The sequence below is a fragment of the Hyaena hyaena genome, unplaced genomic scaffold, assembly GCF_003009895.1.
Source record: "Hyaena hyaena isolate Hyena2069 unplaced genomic scaffold, ASM300989v1 scaffold_234, whole genome shotgun sequence".
In the NCBI taxonomy this organism is placed as follows: Eukaryota; Metazoa; Chordata; class Mammalia; order Carnivora; family Hyaenidae; genus Hyaena; species Hyaena hyaena.
In genome coordinates, this window is record NW_024080865.1 from 2330574 (window position 1) to 2338472 (window position 7899).

At 41.5% G+C, this 7899-nt stretch overlaps 1 protein-coding gene across 3 annotated transcripts in view; it reads right to left on the reverse strand.

Moving 5' to 3' along the window:
- Positions 1-7050, reverse strand: part of DNAJC13 (DnaJ heat shock protein family (Hsp40) member C13) — a 127035-nt gene extending 119985 nt beyond the window's left edge. For all 3 annotated transcript variants that reach the window (XM_039243842.1, XM_039243843.1, XM_039243841.1), the window contains exon 1: positions 6947-7050. The gene's annotated coding sequence lies outside the window, so the exon portion shown is untranslated. The remainder of the gene's footprint in view (positions 1-6946) is intronic.
- Positions 7051-7899: the final 849 nt, after the last annotated feature.

Genomic DNA, 7899 nt, shown 5'->3' on the forward strand with positions numbered 1-7899 from the left:
GAAATCAATGTCACTATTTTCATATTTTTAGTTTGTGCACATTCATGAAAATTTTTAGACATAATTTTATCTCTGCAGCTAAACTTACTTTTGCAAGAACAAAACACACTAGTTCAGTAAGCTCTTCTTCAGCTCATGAACAGGTACTTAATAATCTTGCTCAATAGACCCTAATGGATAAAAGAAACTTTTAATTGCCATGTTTAACTTGTTGCTGTTTTTTCTATCACTATAGTAAATGCTTAATACGGGATTAATTTCCCAAGCATATTACAAATACATCTTAAAGAAATTTTCTAGTAAGCATCCTAATATGCAAATACACTATTAAAAGACAAGGAGTTGGGGCACCTGACTCCTGATGTAGGTTCAGGTCATGATTTCTCTGTTGGTGACATTGAGCCCTGCGCTGGGCTCTGCACTGACAGCACAGAGCCTGCTTGAGATTCTCTCTCTGCCCCTTCCCTGCTCATGCTCTCCTTCTCTCACAAAATAAACAAACGTTTTAAAAACAAAAAAACAAAAAAACAAAAAAACAAGGAGTTAGGGCTGCTGCAATTTCCCTTTCACCCAACACAAAATAGCAACATTTAAGTTTTCCTTTAGCTCTTTCTGAGAGTTCTCTAATATTCCTAACTGTCCCATAGTTCTTCACATTTTACAGAACACTCTCAAATCAGTTAACTAAAAAAAAAAAAAAAAAAAAGGAAAATTCCACTTTTAAAATTAAACCCAGTAGATCTAAGGCTGGGGGCAAGGGAATGGCTTTAACTACTCTTAAGATTTGATAAACATCCAAAATATATTCTGCATCTTAACTAGAAGTTTGAGGGAAAGAAAAACCTCCTAGCACTAGATGACTAAGAAATACATGTCTGAAATCCATACAGAAGAATTTAAATATAACTAGTATAGAACTTATGAAATATTAGGGAAATCTCCTACATTCATAACCTTATCAATCCTTCCATTATGTTCTGGCAACTATTCTTGACAAAATCAAAATACTGAAGTAATTATTTTAGATTGCTTTGGGATTTTTGATCTGTTCATCAAAATATCAAATTCTGGGGCACCTAGGTGGCTCAGCTGGTTAAGCAGTCGACTCTTGATTTCAGCTCAGGTCACAATCTCATGGTCTGTGATTTCGAGCTTCTCATCAGGCTCTGTGCTGACAGTGCAGAGCCTGCTTAGGATTCTCTCCTTCTTGATCTCCTCCCCTGCTGGTACACTCACGTGTTCATTCTCTCTCAAAATAAATAAACTTAAAAAAAAAAAAAGATCACATTTTTACTCAGCAACCGCACAGAGATATTACCTACAGCCATGTGCTAAATATGTGAACACTGCTTAGGCAATGCGGTCTACTTTAAAAAAAATTTTTTTTTAATTAAAAAAATGTATGTTTGTTTATTTTTGAGAAAAACAGAGCATGAGTGGGGGAGGAGCAGACAGAGAGGGAGACAAAGAAAGGCTCCAGGCTCTGAGCCGTCAGCACAGAGCCCTATGCAGGACTCAAACCCACAAACGGGGAGATCATGACCTGAGCTGAAGTCAGATGCTTAACCAACTGAGTCACCCAGGCGCCCCAGTGTGGTCTACTTTTAAGGGCAACTTAGAATGCTGCAACTATAAAACCCACTGAATTAACTGTTGTTTCAGAGATTACTGTTCTTCATAAGCAGTCCATAAAAGCACAATTTAAAACTCAAATATGCAAGCTGTTGAATAAAGTTAGAAGCATGTGAAAAGAACTACTAGCAAATTAGGTTTATTTTTATTGATAAACATCTTAGTGAACTACACTTAAATGTACTTTGCTAAGGCAACTGTGTCTAAGTTAGCAAAGATGATCACAATCATGTTGGCTTAAGTTACTTACTACAAAAATAACCCTGTATCACGGACTCTCAAAGAAGTTCCCACAATTAGGAATCATACCATACTCTAAGAGACGTTACTGATTGGCATGTGCTGAGCATTTGAAAAACTGCTGAAGCAGAAAAACGTGTTGAAAACTACTGACTACAATTTTTTTTTAATGCTTTATTTATTTCTGAGAGAGAAGAGAGTGTGTGTGAGCAGGAGAGGGTCAGAAAGAGAGGGAGATACAGAATCTGAAGCAGGCTCCAGGCTCTGAGCTAGCTGTCAGCACACAGCCCAACACGGGGCTCGAACCCATGAACTGTGAGATTATGATCTAAAGCTGAAGTCGGACACCCAACCGACTGAGCCACTCAGGTGCTCCCTGACCACAATTTTAAAGCAATGGTTGGGACAGGATGCTGCTCCATGAGACACTATAATTAGAAATACTACATTAGTTCCCCCTGCCCCTTAACCATAGGAAATGTGTTCTAAGACCCCTAGAAGATGCCTGAAACCACATGGTATCAAACCTTATACAGATTAGGTCTTTATACATACATACATACCTATAATAAAGTTTAATTTATAAATTAGGCAAAGTAACAGATTAACAATAATAAGACAGAACAATTAAAACAACATGCTGCAGTAAGTTACGGGAAGGTGGTCCTTCAAAATATCTTCTTGTACTATCAGCCTCCTCCTGATTTGAGATAAAATGCCTATGTGATGAGATTACATGAGGGGAATGACACAGGCACTGTGACATATAGCATTAGGCTACTACTGACCTTCTGACATCAGAAGGATCATCTGATTCTTGACTGCTATTGACCTCAAGTAACTGAAACTGAGGAAAGCGTATAAAGGGGGATGGGGGAACTACTGTACCATGATTGAATGGATGGGGCTAGATACTCCTCAATTTACAAGAAAGTCACACAGGTTGAAGAACTACCCTCAACTGACTTTCCAGTATCAAGTGGGCATTTAGTGAAATCCATAAAAACCTACTTATAACTAATGCCAATTTTAATTCTGCATTAAATATAAATCACAGAGTACATTTTGCAGAATTTAACATGCATATAATTTTCTAGGAATGCCCTTATCATGTAAGTGGAAAGATTATACTTTGAGTCCTCTTGGCTTTTGTTTCAGAGTGTCTATACTTTGTCTTCATTTTTGAAAAATATTTTATTTTTGAAAAATATTTTTGCTGTTTCTTTCAGTACTTTAAAATTATCACTCCACTGTCTTCTTGATTGCATGGTTTCTCTGCTTTAACTCTTTGTTCCTCTGTATAAGTTTTGTGGTTTGGTTTTTTTTTTTTTTTTTTTGGCTACCTTCAAGGTTTTCTTTCTCCTTTGTATACATCAGTTTAAATATGATGTCAAGGTGTATTTTGAGTTCGGAGTGGGAAGGGAGGAAGGGTATTTTTCTTGCTTGTTCTCTAAGATTCTGGATCTATGGTTTGATGTCTGACATTAATTTTGGAAACTTTTCTGCTATTATTTCCTCAAACATTTCAGTATTTCTTCAGCTCTGTTCTTTCTTCTTCTGTGATTCCAATCATCATATATTAAAATGTCTGTTACTATCCCCAAGCTCTTGGGTGTTCTGGGTTTTTTAACTTTGTGTTTCAGTTGGGTAGTTTCTTCTATCATCTATAAGTTTACAGATTCCTTCCTTGGCTATGTCAATTCTGATAAGCCCCAAAGCATTCTTCTTTACTGTGTACTCATTCCTCTAGCATTTCTTTTGATTCTTTCCTATAGTTTCTATCAGCTGAAACTACTCATCTCATTTTGCACACAGTCCACTTTTCTGTTCAACATTTAACATATTATAGTCATTTTAAACTGCCTATCAGATAACAGCATCTAAGTTAATCTGAGTGTACTTCTGAAAATCACTTTCTCTTGAGGGTATTTTTTGTTTTTTTGGCCATTTAGCATGCCTAATTTTTGGTTGAAAATTGGACATGTATAGAACAAGAGAGACTAAGGCAAATGAATTTGTAACTGAAAATGGGCTTGTCTTTACTAGGTCTTTAGGGCAGAGTTGTGATCTCTTTAGGAGTTAGGCTGGGTTTATGATCTGCTGTTGCTATGATTATTCTCAGCGTACCACAGGCTTCAAATACATGCAGAATTCCTGGTGCCTATGGTGGGGGACGGTTTACTAAAGCAATGTCTATTGGATCCTTTGTGCTGTGCCTCTGCATAATATAGTTCCTCACCTAGTAATACTCTTGCATTTACTTGTTATACAAAACTTCTTATGGTGGCAGGGGGTTGTGGTTCGATTAATTTTCAGTCTTAGGCAGACACGAGATCTCTGGATCTCAGGTATGATCTTGTTGACCTGGCTGTAATTTTAAGCTCAGTGCCCCTCCCTGAGAAGATTCTTTCCCCTTTTCTGGTCTTCCCCCAGTCCAATGAATGCTCACTAACAGGGCCTGCAGAGATATCCTTCCTTCCACAGATTAAGGTTTTTGTTCCATAAAAGAAGCAAAGAGAAAGAATCAGTTTTGTGCCCCTCTGGAAAACTCTGCTGCTGTTCCCCTCCTCTAAGTCAGCACCACAACAGACATTTTCCAATCTTTCCTAGGAATGCCCAGTGAGTTTGTGGAGAAAGAGCATGGAAGAAGGTACACTCAGCCTTCATCAATTTGTCAGCTATTCTAGCTCAACTTTTCTCGCCAATACCCAGCTGTGTTCAATGAAAGTGAATCTGAATGCAGATCTACTCTCAAATTCTGGCCTAGTAGTTTGCTCTGTGACCTCAGTTTTTTAACAGGTTACAAAAAAAAAAGTCGTGAATTGAAAGTTAGTCCCATTCTTTTTTGGTGTAATAGTGAAAGCAAAGCTTCTTTTTATCCCAGGACCAAAGCCAGAGGTGATTATGTTATTTAAAAACTATTTTACAGCAACAAAACAGTGTTAAAAATTATTTGGAATAAAAAGTGGGTCTTTATTACATTTAATGAAGTTGAGAAACACTGACAAAGATTTTCTTTCAAAATAACTCCCCTTTAACCGCTGCTAGACATTACAGTCAACACTTAGGCCTAAAACTATTAGCAACCAAATTTTTGTTATAGTTTATCTGCACAGCCTTACATCTGATTTACTCATTTTAAGTACCTCAATCAGAGAAGCAGGAGAAAAGTGCAATGGAAATCTCAAAAATCACCTGTGTAAACAGAACTGGTTAAGGAACTGAGCCAAATTAGTTAAAACAGGTCCTTTTTTTTTTTAACTGTAATTTAGTATACATTGAGAACCAGATCCCACCATCAACCTTTTTACAAATTTAATAAAGCCAGCATTGTTACATCCAACTTAGAAACCAGCCTTTTTATTTGTGGATAAAGTTAAATACTTAAAAATAACTCCTGAGTTTGTACTGACAGTGTTCATGTATTTCATAGACTATTTACTACTGCCACTTTAGAAAAAGAGGAATATCCATTGCCTCCCAATGGAATAGAAATGCTGGTATTTTCCATGAACTGAACTATAGACTTAAGGTTCTTGACATTCCTATCTCTTAACCCTCTGACTCCTCTTTTCCTCCCTTAATATGTTCTATTTCCTGTTTTCAAGCTAGGAATACAGTGTAACATTTTCTAAACAGGACTTATGTCCCACTGCGATATTAACAGCAAAAGCCAAGTTTGAGATACAGCTGCTTCAACACTTTCGTATTACCTTTAAAATGTTAACAAGGTTTTAGGTTATATAGTAAATTGAGTTAAACAATAAATCACTTTCCAGAAACCAAAGAAATAGGAGTCAAGTCCTTTTCAGATACGGAGTTTCTGACAGTTTACTAAAAAAATTTTTTTTTAATTTTTTAGGGCAGGTGCTACTTCTTATCCCCACAGACTCAGAGCGTACTGATAACATACTACAAAACCTAGCCACCATAATTTACTCAACCTCTGCAGACAGTATTTTCAAACCTAGAAATCTATCACCCCTATAAAGTAAAAAAGAAAATACAGTAACAACCACTGGGGTAGACCCTGAAGGAATATTCTGAATTTTCTCCCCAAAGGCTTTACACTCCAAGAGGCTCAAAATAACCCTGTAAAGTCCTTAATAGATGTAAAAACATCATGCAGTGAGGCTCTCCTTTTTGAGGGGAATCACGGTAGGGTAAAAGGGAAAACAGAGAAGGGAAGAGAGAAAATCATTACTTTGGGAAACCATGGCCACATCAAGGGGAGATTTTTTTAATCCCGCCCCAACAACTGATAAAGAATACAATCTCAAGCCATCAACTGATAAACCAATCTCAAGACAAGAGTGATTAACTGAACACCCTACACTAAAACAGTTCAAGGGAAGACACTCTTGAGAGTACCGAGTCAAACCTGCGTTTAACCGCTACTTCACTGAGTGTTTCAGTCCTACTTCACCCAATCCAAAGGCCACATTCAGAGGCAAAACCACAACAGTGAAGGAAAAGGCCACTGAAAATGAGCTCTCCTGCAAGAAAGGAAAAACCTTCGGGGATAAACTTGTTTTTGGAAAAAGGAGAGACTGGGAGGGAAAAAGACACGGTGCTCCCCATCTCTTAATAAAACGAAACAAAGCTAAGCAAAGTCCAAAAGTCTGCACCGGACGTGAGGGGACGGGAGGGCGGGGGTCACCGACCCCAGGAAACGAGAGTTGCGGGCGTCCGACCCGAAGTGTGTTCAAACTGGAAGGCTGGAAGGGAATGCCGAGGGCGGAGCCCAGAGAGGAGTCACGGGTGTGTAGGAGTAAGGATGTACAGAGGGAATCTAGGAGCCAAGGTGGGTAGGAAACGAAAAACCAAGCCAAAAGAGAGGAGTGGGGTTGAACAAGGCAGCACCCTGGGAGACTGTCACTTGGACACAGGGGATCCAACGGGAAGAACGAAACCAGCTGCCTTGGGGGAGGGTAATCTGCTTTCCTTAGCAGCTGGGAGCTGCGGCGGCCAAGACACCACCCCTCTTTTTTCCTGTCCTTAGCCCCCCAAGTATCCGTGGCGTGAGGAGGGGGTAAGAGAGAGCCCCAAGAGGCCGGTGCCCAGAGCGGTTTACCTTCGCGGAAGGCTGGAGAGGCTCCAGCCCGAGCTCCTTCCGCCGCCGGCTTCGCGTCCAGAGTGAGACGAGATGCGCACTCCGGCCTCCTCCTCCTTCTCCTCACCACTTCCCCTTTCCCCGGTCGGGGCCCTGTAGCTCCGCTGCCGCGGGTTCCTGGTGCCGCGGCGGCGCGGCCTCCCCGCCCCCTCCGCCTCCTCCCTCTGCCTCTCAGAGGCTCACTCTGGAGGCCGCCATCTTCGCTGAGGCTTTCAGCAACCGTGCTCTAATACGCCTGCGTCGCCACCGCCCAGGCTGTCACGAGACCCGGTCAGCTGATTTCAATTCTTCCGCCTTCTGTCCCGCCCCCCGCAGGCATTTCTCGGCTCTCCCCATCCCATTCGCCCCCTTTCCCAGAAATTCCGCGTTCTACCGGCCCGCCCGCCCCCCAGAAGTTACACATGCGCAGAGTGAGGAGGCCAGCTGTAGGATCCAGAGTCCACGCAGCGCGTGAGACGGGTCCGCCCCCTCGGTGCGTGCCGAGAAGTACCCGCCCCGGTGCGCGCGCGCGCCCTCGCGGGTAGAGCCACGCCCCTCCGGCGTGTTCTCCTAAGGTCACGCCCCTCGGCATGTGGCTCTGAGTCCTTCCGGCTGTTGTGTTGCGGCCCGGATATTTACACTGTTAAGCCCGAGAAGTACTGTTTTAAAGCCTTTCGGCAGCTTCGCCCTGGACTTCAAGTGCGGTGGAATATCCGCAAGGCAATCCGAAGCGTTAGCTTACTATCCGGTTTGGCTGAATTGCGAGCCAGCACGTTCACCACTAAGACTTCCAGAACGACAGTTGAGGGCTTAAATTTTTGCAGTTCTGGGAAGTCGCCAAGACTAAAGCTTAGGAGATGCCTACGGCTTTTCCTCGATGGCAGGGCCGGGAAAATAATACTGATAGCTCCGTTTGTTGTGGGCTCATCACGTGC